This window comes from Micrasema longulum, unplaced genomic scaffold (assembly GCF_059751315.1).
Source record: "Micrasema longulum isolate JH-2025_06_02 unplaced genomic scaffold, ASM5975131v1 h1tg001642l, whole genome shotgun sequence".
NCBI lineage: Eukaryota > Metazoa > Arthropoda > Insecta > Trichoptera > Brachycentridae > Micrasema > Micrasema longulum.
In genome coordinates, this window is record NW_028278821.1 from 610,596 (window position 1) to 624,919 (window position 14,324).

Here is a 14,324-nt window from a genome sequence, read left to right on the forward strand (position 1 = left end):
GAAAGCATTATTATGAATTACGGACTTTCCAAAAGATCTTTAAGAATAGTTCCCCGGTATCGACGGTCAGTCCGCTTCTATTCATAGTTACAATGCAATGCACTAAAAAAGTGTCGACAAAGTGACCAATTTCACAGTATTCTGTAACGGGCATTTCTTTTTTCTTTCGGTGTTTTGTGTGTAAGTTCGCTCAACTCTGCTGCGGAGCCACCGCCATCACATCTAGATTTAGCGTGGGTGCCTAAGGTATGTTCTATGTACGAAGAAAGAAAAGTTCCAGAAAATTGTAGATAAAGTTTTATATTTTTAAGTTAACGAGGTTACAGCCATGACGCCATTTCATTGTATCGCGGTTAAAATGTCACTATTTTAATATTTAATTTCCCCCTTTCCTCCCAAACTTTAAATCCAATAATTCTAGTCCACTCTGGCAGGAATCAAACCGGGACATTACGCCTGGGAAGCGAACGCACCTGAAGCGATCTCCACGTTCATTTTTATCTGAGAACCGCCATCGAGTTGAAAACACTTGTCCGGGGTTTTGGTTACTGTATTTTTAATCCAACCGGGTGCAGACATATGTTGAAAAAAAAAATAGATAGATATTTGAATTTCAAAACACATTCCCAATATGTCACATTTTTTTTTTAAATTTTCATTTATGGGAAGATTGCGAAATGTAATAGATGTAAATAGTAGTGTTCTTATATAAAACAATCATATGTCTACACATAAATTACTGTTCTTCTATTCTTTTTTTATGTAATGAAGGAGAAATTAAAAAAATACAAATTCTTCAAAATAAGGCGACGAGGATTATACTCAAATGAAATATACATTCTAATGTAGAAAAAATGCACAAAGATATTGGCTTGCTCACAGTAAAGCAGCAAATTAAAGATAATGTAGGAATTTTTATGCATAAAATAATTAAAGGGGTGAATAAAATAAAAACAATTATAAAATTTAACCAACAATGTAATACATATGAAACAAGGGATAAAAAAAATATAAGATAACTAATGAGGAGAAAAACAGAATATGTATGCACTTGTTCTCTAAATCATTTGAATAAATCCGTAGCACGTGACAACAAAATAAATTATTTTAATTAAATTACAAATTTAAAGCTTCAATTAAATTAACTTAACAATAGAATCACCATGTAAAGCGCCCTTGAGGTATTTTATTACGAAAATGGCGCTATATAAGTTATCCACAATAAATAAATAAATAAAGGATTGAAGCTGTACAATTAGTTATCTGAAGAAATAAAGGAAATAGAAAAGATCGAAATAATTAAAATTAGTTTGAAAAAATACGTTACTGAGAAATTTTGATAAAAAAATGTAATGTTATTAATAGTTTCTATTAGTTCTCAAGATGTTATGAACTAACTTAATAAAGCATAAATTAAATAAATAAAAATAATGTAAGAAACGCAAAACTTAATAACGACATTGTCCAGATAGCTGGTGGTGCTTGGATGCAGAGGGGTCAAGATATAGACGAGCGAATATAGTCGGAAGAGCCCTGTATCAGCAGTGAAAAGATGAAGGCTAGAGAAGAATAATGTGATGTAAAAAAATTCGAGTTTTAAAACTAAAACAAATTATTTATTGAAAATAGTAAAACCAAAAAGTTAGAAAAAGAACAACAGACATATACGTATTCGTATTCGTATTTCTCTCCCTGCTCCTTTATAAATTTAGCATAAAATATAATATAATTTAAATAATAAAATGAAACCGAGAATTCTAGAGGAAGAAAATAAAAACCTACACAATTGTTGATCCGAATAAAGCTTTTATTTTATAGGCAAATAACGGAAGCGTATGATAAAATATGTTTTTATTTAGTCTTATCAACATACTCAGGAACGTTTATTATTTAATGAAAAGGGTAGTTGAGATATTATTATTTTTATATTAAACAACACAATTTATTTCAAGTAATGATAACAGGAAAACAGCGTTATAAAAATAGGATTTTTATTACAAAAGAGATCCAATTACTTTTACTGAGTATTTGATATCAGATATTTTTTGTCGTTTTACCGACATTTGGCATATCAAGAACCTTAATGTCAAAGATCATGTTTTGTTGTGAGTAAAATCTTCAGTAGTGGGAATAAATTCACAACCATATTACGCTTTTCAAAAGGTGGATTTTGATGTTCGTCCTCCACGGGTGTTCACACAAAAAACTCAGAATCAGTGAAATGAAATTTTCCTAGTAAATCTGGTAGTGTACGTCTTTTCATTATATTTAAATGTATAATATAACAGAAGGTTAAGAAATATGTGTTAAAAAACGTATAAATTACGGAAGTAGCTGCTCAATTATGGAATAATTCAGTTCAGTTCAATAGATTTATTTAAATATAACATATATATTACAAACATACATTCAATACGTACATATTATAAATAAGAAAAAAAATACATTAAAGAGACTCATGTCAAAGTAGTGGGAGAATCCTGCTTCGGAAAACCCCTTCGGATATATGGAACAGATCAATATCCAGAGCGATGTTGTTCAGCATAGCGGTAGCCCTTCCAACAGGCATAATCATCGGTAGGTTGGTCCTATATATCGGAATATGAAACAATCTATGCTGACGCTGTCTTAGGTATCAGGAACATACAAACCAATGCTCATCATAATCTCAGGATTATCGACAGTAACGTGCAACAATCGATAAAAATGTGTAGTAAAATACACATTTCTCCTAGTTTCTTAACTGTTGTAGCCAAGCATACCCTAGCTACAACAGTTTAGAGACGCACTCTCTCATGTAGAGATATCTCAGAAACTTCTTTTGGATTTTCTCTATCATAAGAGAGTACTTCAGTTCATGTGGCTCCCAAATCATCGAGCCACTCTCGAGTCTACTTTGCACCGAGGAGTTGCAAAGAGTTCTCAGTACGCGGGTATTATCAAAAACCCTGGCAGTACGCAGAACGAATCCTAACATCTTAAATGCATTGCCACTGATTGTCTCTATGTATTTGTGAAATGTCAGGGTGCTTACAAATATAACGCCCAGATCCTAACATTTGACGTTCGTATCAGATTCTGGTCATTCATTTTGTAGCCAAAAAATAGAGTTTTTTGGGCCCTAGTGAAAGACGTGACCGAACACTTGGAAACATTAAACCTAAGTTTATTACACCTTCCCCTTATTAGATATATCCGCTTGAAGAAAACGAAAATCATCCGAAATTGTCACCTTTAAGAAAAGTTATCCGCAAATAACAGAAAACGCGAGTCCAAGATTACATTTTTAATTAAATTTATTTCAACAGAGAGGGAAAAAGTTTTCGACAAGGGAATATGGAAGTATAGGTATTTACAGGGCTTATGACCTGTCATTGGCTGGTTTGAGTGGCCACTTTACACACTGTGTAACATTCACCATTCTGCCCATGTTTGAACATCCACATTTCCTCAACTCTTCCATCTGTTGACTTTTGTGAAGTAAAAGAGCTGAAACCTTTATCACGTGGGTGAGATTCATCCGGCTGAACCAAATCACCTACTAGGCAACGCCTGGAAACAATTTTCCAATTTTTATACTTCTTCTTTTAGTAATTCAACAATGTTTGATTGTGTCCAAATGCTTGCAGACTGGCTGGATTTCCTCCCTAGGGAGTTGTTCATATTTAAATTTATTTCATCCATATTCCCTTCTCGAAAACTTTTTCCCTCTCTGTTGAAATAAATTTAAATATGAACAACTCTCTAGGGAGGAAATCCAGCCAGTCTGCAAGCATTTGGACATAATCAAACATTGTTACATTTTTAATATTATGAATGAAAATAGAGAACAACAATGGACCCAGGTTAGAGTTTTGCGGGACACCCGAGAAAGCAAAGAAACTCTCTGACGCAAAAAGACCATACGAGACGTATTGGCTTCTATTTTTGAGGTAGCTCGCCATTAATTTTAACATACCATCCGAGAAACCGATCTCATACAGCTTTTTTAATAATACATCATGGTTGACAGTATCAAAGGCCTTGGCGAAGTCATTATATGAACAGCCTACCTGATGTCCCGCGTCTAGAGCTTCCGTGACGTAGTTCGTGAAAACCATTGGATTGGTCTCAACCGAGCGGCCTTTTCTGAAACCATGTTGTTCATCAATAATAAATGGTTCTACTCGGGAAGTGACGATTCTACAAATAAAAAATTCAAATACTTTCGCTGGTGCAAAAAAGAACAGCGACCGGTCTATAATTTTCTACGGGTGGCTTAAATCCACTCTTATGTATAGGAGTTACTTTTGACGTATTAATAGAAAGATTATACAAAAAACAAATTGGTTTTTTGATCAGTTCCACACAACCTTTTATGAAGAATGTCGGAATAAAATATACCCATTAATGTTAGAGACTTCTTAATTCACATTCAAATCGCGTATGAAATGTCACTTCCTGAATATTTGAGTTTTTCCCTTTTCCTCCGTCTTTTCTTCCTACTTTACCCCCTCCTTTCTCCTCAGTATAGTAAACATATTAAGTAAATTTTTATTTCATAAAAAAATATATTGTCATCAATATTTTGTAATAACGAAAATATGATAATTACAACAGTATCACCATATTACAAAAGTCATGATGAACATAGAAATCTAGGCATCCACAAAGCTTACGATCTGTCATTGGCTGGTTTAAGTGGACACTTTACAAACTATTATATTCCTTCGACTCTTCCATCTGTTGACGTTTGTGAAGTTGTATGTTTGTTGTTAAATGTTGTTAGCTCCCCAAGGGGTTGAATCCAGTCCTTGTCTACAAAAGTTTGGACAAACTCAAAACATTGTTATACCAACAGTATGTTAAATGCAGTACATGAAATGTTTTTTTGAAAAAACCCTTTTAAATAAATATTTTATGTCAATGTCGGGAAACCAATGTAAGTTATAATTCAGAATATGTATCTTGATACCCAGAACGCTTTTCATTACGAAAACTATTCAAAACGTGAACATGAATGAACTTAAAAAGTCTTATTTTTAATCCATTAAATCAGGCAACATAACGCACATCCGGTGAAATAGAGTCATAACTTGAAATAGCCGAAATTTCAGGAGAGCCTTAAAAACTAAATAATATGTATAAAAACTAATAAATGTATTTTTCATTGAGGTTTTTTTGTTTTTTTTTTTACAAAATTACGATTTTGCCGATGTGTCATGTATTGAGACTTGACTTAAAAATATTTTTTTAGAGAAAATATCGATTGTTATACAAACAAGTTAAAATTTGACACTGATTGAGAACGGCGGCACATTAATAAATGTTAGTTTGAGTTATTCAGTCATCAACCACGTTAATAGTAAAGCTAGAACTACTTTTTAGTCTGTAAAAGTTTCTTTTATAATTGGTTTAGTACACTGACAAACGATGTTTAAAAGAAAAGCGCTTTGCTTATGAATGTTGATAAATTGAAAGTGATGGTTTTTGAAAGGGATGAAAATATAACTTAATGTGAGATCAGTGTAAACTGAGATATTCTGAATCAGGTAGAAGAATTTGCGTATCTGGAAAGTATATTTACTAGGGATGGAAAGACTGAGAAAGATATTGAAAGGAGGGTAAGTCCCGGAAACAGGGTGAACGGTGCACTGAAATCTACTTTTGTAAATTATCGCAGGAAGCTAAACTAGCAGTTCACAATGGAGTTCTAGTGCCAACTCTAATGTATGGGAGCGAAGTATGGAATTGTAAAAATGATGATGAAAGTAGGTTAAATGCTTTCGAAATGCGACACCTCAGGCGAATGTGTGGTAAAACGATGAATGATAGATGCACAAATGTCGAGATCCGTGAACTGAGACATGCATTATCGACAGAATCAAGAAAGGAGTGCTGCGTTGGTTTGGACATGTAGGGCGAATAGACAGCAAAAGAACGGCTAAAAAGACCTACGATGCGAATGTTGATGGATGCAGAAAACGAGGAAGATCGAGAAAGACGTGGCACGATCAAGTCCATCAAATACTTAAAGATGGACATGCCAAGAGTAGGAATAATCGGCGTGCGTGCATGAGAAGATGTATGAATGTAGAGGAAGCAAGGTCTGTATGCAAATGTGATATGGCGTTCTATTCTCTCTGCCTACCCCTACGGGGAAATGGCGTGATGGTTAGGTTTTGTTTGTTGTACACTTAAATAGAAATTTTATTTTTTTTAGTTATTACTGTATTTTATCGGATGTGCGATATCATATTTTTGGTTTTGTATCTGTTTTTTGTGTTCTAAAAAATCATTAACAATAAAATTAAATGCGTGTTTTTCATCCCCTATTTTATACTAAATAGAATAGGGTCTTTTCACGTTTTTTAAATATTTTTATTTTTTATTAAGCAAAAAAAATACGATGGTAACGGTATTACATTTTTTTCCTTCAATTTCGGATAAATTTTCTACAAAGGTTTAAAATAAGCTTAATTTGAATTACCCGAAAACGATACGTTATGTGCCCTGTGGGACAAACGGCACGTCTGACGTTTTGGCGCCAAACTTGAACGCAATGTTTATTAGATGCCCGGTCGGGTCGTAAAGCGTGACGTCAAAATGACGTGACGCCAACTGAGAGCCGTTTTGTACGTGCTCATTTTTAACCCCAAAAATCATAAATGAAAACTCGTTTTGAATACATCAATGGTTATATCATTAGGATCATAAAGGTCCACTCTAAATACACCTTATATTTTAACGTTATTTCCGAATTGTGAAAATATTTAAAAAAATAATATTTTTATTTATATAACCTTTTGTACATAATGTTATTTGTACATTAGCGGGCTTATTGCCAAATGGCAATTTCTTCCAACCAACCAATAAAATAAAAGTTTTATTTTTATAATTCAAGTTACAGAACATATTCAATAGAAAAAAAAGCTAAAGATATATAAAAATAGAAATTAACGTATTTGTTTATAAATTACCTTAAATCAAAACTATTACTCAATGGGAAAAAAAGAGGAAAGAGGAAAAAGGAAAGGAGGAGAGATTCAGGAAGAGAAAGGAGATGTTTCTTCAGACGTGATTTAAACAGAGATAATGTAGTAACATCTTTAATAGTAGATGGGAGATGATTCCACAGTCGCGCCGCATATACACTATATGAGTTAGAAAAGAAAGAGGAATTGTGGATGGGTATTAAGAGAGTGCCTTGAGAATTAGAACGAAGAGGTAAACCATGAACTGATAAGCGTTGAAATTTTTCACGCAGGCATATAGGACCATTAATCAAATATAATAAAATATCTACGTACATAAAGTGATGTAAAGAAGAGGCAAAAGCATATTTATTTGTCTGTTAGCTGAGTTTCATAATAACGTTAATATTTTAATTTATTAGAAATTTTTGACTGAAGATATGGTCATATAAAAAAATGATGAAGACTACAGTTTTGTGGGTGAAATAGACCCAGAATCCTGGGTGATTGTTTTTGAGGTCCTGGGAAAGTTTATATATGAAATATTTGTTTTTAAAGGTGGTCTTATACCGAGATATTTTATTGTCCCTGGACTGGCACCTGAAGCGTAAGACTGATCACCTTACATTGATGTAGCAGATGATCGATATACGCTGCATTTTATTTAACAATGCAATGACCTATCAAGTGCGGATAAAGGGTTTGATGATGATGATAAAATCTTACTTAAAAATCTCCATGGAGAGATTTTTTATTATACAGGATGTTCTTTAAATCCTGTCACATCCGAAACCACGATAATCAGTAAAAAAAAATATAGAAAAAAAACAAATGGTTGCTTACTTCTGCGGGGGAGAAACGAGGAGGGGGGAGGGGGGAGTCTTATACAGTGTCAACCGCACGGCCGCGCCTCCCTCGCTTCTCCACCGCAGAAGTAAGCAACCATTTGTTTTTTTAAATAGTTTATTTTCAAAAAATTTCTTCGTTCTAAATATTTTTTTAAAAATGCTAATATGTCTTCTTGCCTATACTTATTATCGTGGTTTCAGATGTGACAGGGTTTAGAGAACGCCCTGTATACTGCTGTGTTTTTGAACCTGCGGGTCGCAACTCCGGGGGAAGTAGCAAAGTCTTGCTTGGGGATCGCAGTCATAAACAAGGCGAAAGTACAAAGCACGCATCATCATCGTAAGCTCGACGGCTCTGGGTAGGCCTTAGCTGTATCCAGAAGTTTTCTCCAATCTTGCCGGTCTGCTCCCTTTCCTTTCCAGTTCCTCACTTCCAACGTTGTCGTATCCACACTGATGCAGTCCATCCAACTCATTGTGGACCTTCCAAGTCATCGTCGTCCTTGGGGCACAGAGAGAACCAGGCGTTTAATGGAGGTTTCTTCGTCCATTCTAATTATATAAGGTCATACATTCGTGTAAAAATACAATCTTTTCAGTGAGAAGGCTCTTCCTGTTTATTTTTGAACAATTTGACGAATAGTCGTTCCGTTTTTAACACCTAAATAACCTTATTAATTGCGAAATTGACGTTACGCATTTCTCTTTGCAGTTCTGTTCACAATTTAGACAACGTTATTCCACATAAACAGGATTTGGCATATGGCACTAATAATTTCAAAGTTTACCTTGCCAGGGTTGCAATTATAAAGGCTATCTTCATCGGTATACTTGGTATATTCTACCGACTTGTTATCTCGGCGTCATATGATTGAAACAACCAATAAATGACCCCGAAAATTTGGCCCGCGTTCCTTATTCTAATTAAATTTAAAGCAGTTCTTATTTATGTTTTAAATAAGTTTCTGTGATAAAATGCGCCCACTTCAAAGCGATTATAAACTCATGAACATGTTTTTTAAAACTTTTAACATTTACAAAGACGGTATGCTTAACGAGCGTCTGGATTTATCCGAGCGATTACAAAGCCGGCTCCTTTAACGTCCCGATAAGTACACTCAGTAAGAAAGTAAAATGGGTGGAAAAAATGTAATAACTAAATTTATTAAATTTGGTAATGCATCCAAAATAAAACACGTTTAATGGATTTAAATTCTATTTTATTTTTTAAAATTACAGTTACCTTAATTAGAGATTAAAAATTTCCTAACAAGACGAAACGCGTCACAATATATCCTCTTGTATATTTTTAAAAATAAAGTCGAATTGAAACCCATTAATCGTGTTTTATTTTGGATACATTATTAAATTTAATATGGAATTCTACTAATTGTCTACATACACAATAAATAACAAAAAAATATTATTTATAGTAGCAACAGTTTTACGCCTAGATGCTCTTATATGTTAATAAAACTTAATCTAGCCACATAATCTGCGCATCTAGGCGTTCGTTTTAAAATCTGGCAGTCATGTCAGAATTTAATTCGACCTCACAATTTACTTATTTCTCTCTCATATTTTTAATAGGCTTTTAAGAAAAAAACTGGCCACTGAACTATTAAATAAGTTGTAATTAAAGACGAAAAAATATTTTAATGGGTACCGTGAGGTACTAGACCCGTCAGTACATGTACTTACTTTAAAACTTGAAGGTGGGTTTGTAGTGTATCTTTGTGATTGCTCGGGAGAACTTATCTTCAGCGATGACGTCATAATGGAAGTAGCTCACTTTAGTGCGTAAGTACATATGTGTACCGTGGCGTACGTTTCCTATTGTTACACATTGATTTACCTACCCAAAACTTGAAGGAGAGGGGTCGGTAGTGTTTCTTCGTATTCGTTCGGGAGAATGTATCATCATCTCCCCATTGTAATCGCGGTCCTGTTCTGGGTATTCTTGTTTCTCTGTATCCAGAAGACGTTAATCTCATGCGAAATATTTTTTTTAAGCATTCCGTGTGAATTTTATAAATCTGCCGCTTTCGCTACTTAGTGCCTGCTTTTTTCTTGCATGTGATTTCACTATTCAAAATATAATTAATATGGCATCGATAGAAAAACAAAATACGTCATCGTTAAATTCAGCGGCGTTCGAGTAGTGTAAAAATATTAAGGTCCTGAGGGGTCGTCAGTTTTCTTATTCGTAAAGGGATCGCGTATTCATAAAAGATGAATAACGCTCATAAAAAAATGCTATCGCTTTTTAAAAATTTTTAATTTAAATTTTTAATCTTTTTTTATCGTCTTGATTAAAATCCGAAGAAATGGTGTGAGACCCTTTCATGTCAAACTCTTTATAAACGTGCACAGGTACTTGCCTGAGTCTGCTTTGATGAAAGTCGATTTTTAATTTCGATACCTTTGACCTTTCATTTTTTATGTTTATACTTGTTCACGTTTTTCTAAAATATCTCGGGTAGCATTTTTTCTGAACAATGAAACTCGGTATGCCTATTAGAGTGGTAAATTATTTTAAAATACAATAATCCAAAACTGAGCTAAAGAAATGTGAAAAAAAAACTTAACAGCAGTGAGATAAATTCATTTTAAATCACAAACCACCGGTTAAACCTGAGGATGTTAAAGAGCTTGCGCTCTACCTAATAGGCCGATACCGAATTTAAATGGAAATATGTTCAAATAACTCAAGCCTATTTTTGGATATTTATTATGTATGTTTAATATCACTTTTGAAATTTTTATCAACGTATTTATTTTAAAATTTAAAAATGGTACATATAACACATAAAAATATTGTCTCTCCTAGCAAATAGTCTGATATACAATATATGACAACTGTTTATTTTGAGACACATCATATTGATTATATTTTAATGTAATACGGAATAATATTTGGAATACGCCTCTCAGATATGGAATCCTCAGTATGCCATATATATAAGTAGAATAAAAAATATTCAAAACAAATTTATAAAGTACCTTAAATACAAAACCGGTATTTCTTATGTATCTACTATCACTGCCTCCACCTTCCATGGAATCATTTCTCTACAATACCGCAGAGTGTGTGCGGACCAACTACCGCTTTACAAAATTATGACAGGAATGGTTGACTGTACAGAGCTGCTTGGTTTAATAACAATACACGTGCCAGCCAGGATTTGTAGACGGTACCACCTGTTTCATGTACCAATAAGTAAAACATCGTATGTTAAAAATGCTTTTTTTCGTAGGACTTTTTCAATGTACAATACAAAATTTAAAAATATAGATTACACAAACATCACTCAGTCAGATTTAAAATTTACACTAAAAATGTATTATGTAACTTAGTACACATTATAATAATTAATACGTACATCTCCCCTCCCCTCCTTATCCTCTCTTCAAGCATTCTTGTCCTTATCCCGCCCAATTTACAGTAACTTAACGTTCTTAAAATAAATATTTTAAAAATCTTTGATTATTGAGTACATGAAAATAACATTTTTATATGTATAAATTGTATATATTTATTTGATATGTAATTTATTTTCTTTACTAACTTTGTATACTAAGTGGAAATCTGTTATTAGTTCTGAGTTTATACACTATATCGATTTGTTTACTAAAAATATGTATGTAGAATTGTTGATTTCCCAAATAAAAATAAAATATAATATGTAGGTACATTAAAATATAATAAAACAATTTACATGTGTTCATACAAAGTCCACAAAAATAATTATATCATTTAAAAAAATATATTAAAACTGTAACAATGTGCCCCACACAGGGGCAAGTTGTTACGAACTAAAACAAAAATCAGACATATATGTAATTGTTAACAATAACATGTAATGATATAATAGCATAAGCTTATGTATGCTGTAAGCTCCTTTTCCTGATCGACAGAAAATATTTACTGAGGTTTGCTGTAACCCACTATGTTAGATGAGGTTGGACCATTCTCTTCACGTTTTATGTAACAATGTAATGTCATAAAATTTACTTTGTATGCTTCGGCAGCTCTTCGAATAGATATTTTTTTCTGTTACTTCTTTAGCTGCTCTTATGTAGGTCTCCTTAAAAACCGCACCGCTATTGTTTTTTTTATATGTCCGTATCATTGTTATATAAAATCTCGAACAATAATAATAAATGGTTAAATAATTTTATATAAACATGCCATTTGAAGTAAAAGGGAAACGTTGTGAAGCTAGTTGTTACAGTAACAACTTGCCTCCCCATCGTTGTAACAACTAGCCTCTCTGACCCAAAATAAAAACAAATTGTTATAGCATTAACACGGAAAGTGTTATAATTTCGGTATATTATTTAAATGTTAGCAGAAATATCTAGAGTTTTACCAATTTACTCTGAATCAACTTACCTCTTATAGTTGGTGCACAATTAATCTTCAAAATCAATCAACGAAAGTTGCTTTCAGATACGAAATACACCATAATCGATTTTATTTTAATTACTCACGACCGGCAAGGGTGTCGTTCCGTCAAGCATTGCGGACACGATACCTAGACATGCGACACGTACGTCACAGAACCTAGTGGTGGGGGAGTTAAATAGAATGTTACAACTTGCCCCCGTAACAACTAGCGCCGCCTTCCCCTACTCTAATAATAACATTATACTATGAGATTCTCGATTATGAGATGAGAGGGAAACTCAACACTCAACAACTCAAGCGATAATGTGAAAAGGCGGCAAAGGATGTGGCCGGGTGACATCCCCTTTAAAAACCATTGACGACTGTCTGTCGACTGAATTCAGCGAGACTTTGGGAAACAGGATTAATCTGGCAGAAAGCAAAGCTGGAGCAGAACTGAATGGTGATGACTTGTGGTGGCCATACTGTAAACTGGGGTGATTTTGCGCCTGCCCTGCCTAGACTTTGTAATAAATATACTTAGGTACTTTTAGCTTTTTATTGAAATTCGAGTATTACAATTATAATTAATATTACACTAAAAAAATAGCAGAATCACCAGTGAATAACCACTACTACCTTAGTAAAAATAATACTCAGATTTAGTTACATCATAACATTATAAAACACCCTAACACATTAGAATATAGATATATTCAAAGAAATTCAAAAGAAATAGCATCACATAAGACACTAACCACACCTTTCCTTATAAAAAACACTATCAACCTCAGAAAAATAACGGAAAGACGCACTATTACCCTTTGACAACTCACAGTTCAAAACTGATAGATTTGTTTCTTACCAAAAGATGTGTCCGCCTTCCGCTTTTGTCATAGTTTCTAGTGTTAAAAGTTTTTTGACTAGACACATGTAGCAATTATTATTATATTGTGTTTTATTAACCAATGGTCATTTACTGGGGGGTGGTCATTTACTGGTGCTTTGCCCCTACCTATTTTGTAAAAAAATTACCCCCCCATTTTTGACCCCTTCTAATAAATAATTTAGTATTATTTTAGCATTCAAATATAATATAAGGTTAGTAGTATCATCATTTTATACCAACTTCGGTTTGGCATGTTTAAAATGTTTTTTTAGCTTATTTTTAAAAAACAGGAATCACATAAAATTTGGGGATACTTTTTTTCATGTACAAAGCATATTTTTTTCAGAAATAGGAAATAAATACGAATAGAACAATATACAAACAAAGTGATATATTTTAGAATAAATATATAAATAAAGAAGAAATATTTTTAAGAACAAATATTTTTTTTTAAATAACGAAAATATACGCAACTTAAGTAGGTTTGGTCCAGGTTGGAAGTCCAATCTACCAAAAACACTTTCCAAACGTAGATTTTTTTTTCTGAGTTGGACAAAGTCTTTGTCACATATTTCTGAACTAAAATACTATTGATATGATTGAATTTTTAAATTAGTAACTAGGAAAATATAAAAATTCGAAGTTTTTATTATTTTTCCCATCTTGTTTTTTTTTTGTTTACTGATGATGATAACCAATGATGCAAAACGTGCATATTTATTAACATCCCTGTCTTTTATTTTATTCTTCGTATGAATGGCAGTATTGATCAGTTTTAACGATTATTACAATTTTTTTGCAAAGTCACGCTGTTTTACGATGAGCTTTACATTGGGAGTTATTTTATACAATATATATTTATTTTCGTTTTTTAATAAATCTTATTTTCATGTACGAAAATAAACAGCGATGGGAAAAATGCTGTCAATACAATTATATTTTGTATAAAAACTGGGATGCTGAATTCAAACATATATTGTATTTTAAAAGGTCACTTTGAATATTGTCAATCTACCATCTTTATTGTCGATTTCTTGAGTTTTCCTTCATCCTCTGTTGACACGGGACAGCATAATAGTCTCCCAAGAATATCTGTGACACGAACGACATATTTCATTTTCTAAATATTTTGACTGTAAGAAATATCCATGATTCGAACATTTCAAAGGGTTTTTAAAGAAAAAGGAAATGTCACGTAAAGATACTTGGCTTCACCAAAAATAACCTTTTCTTATGATGTGAGC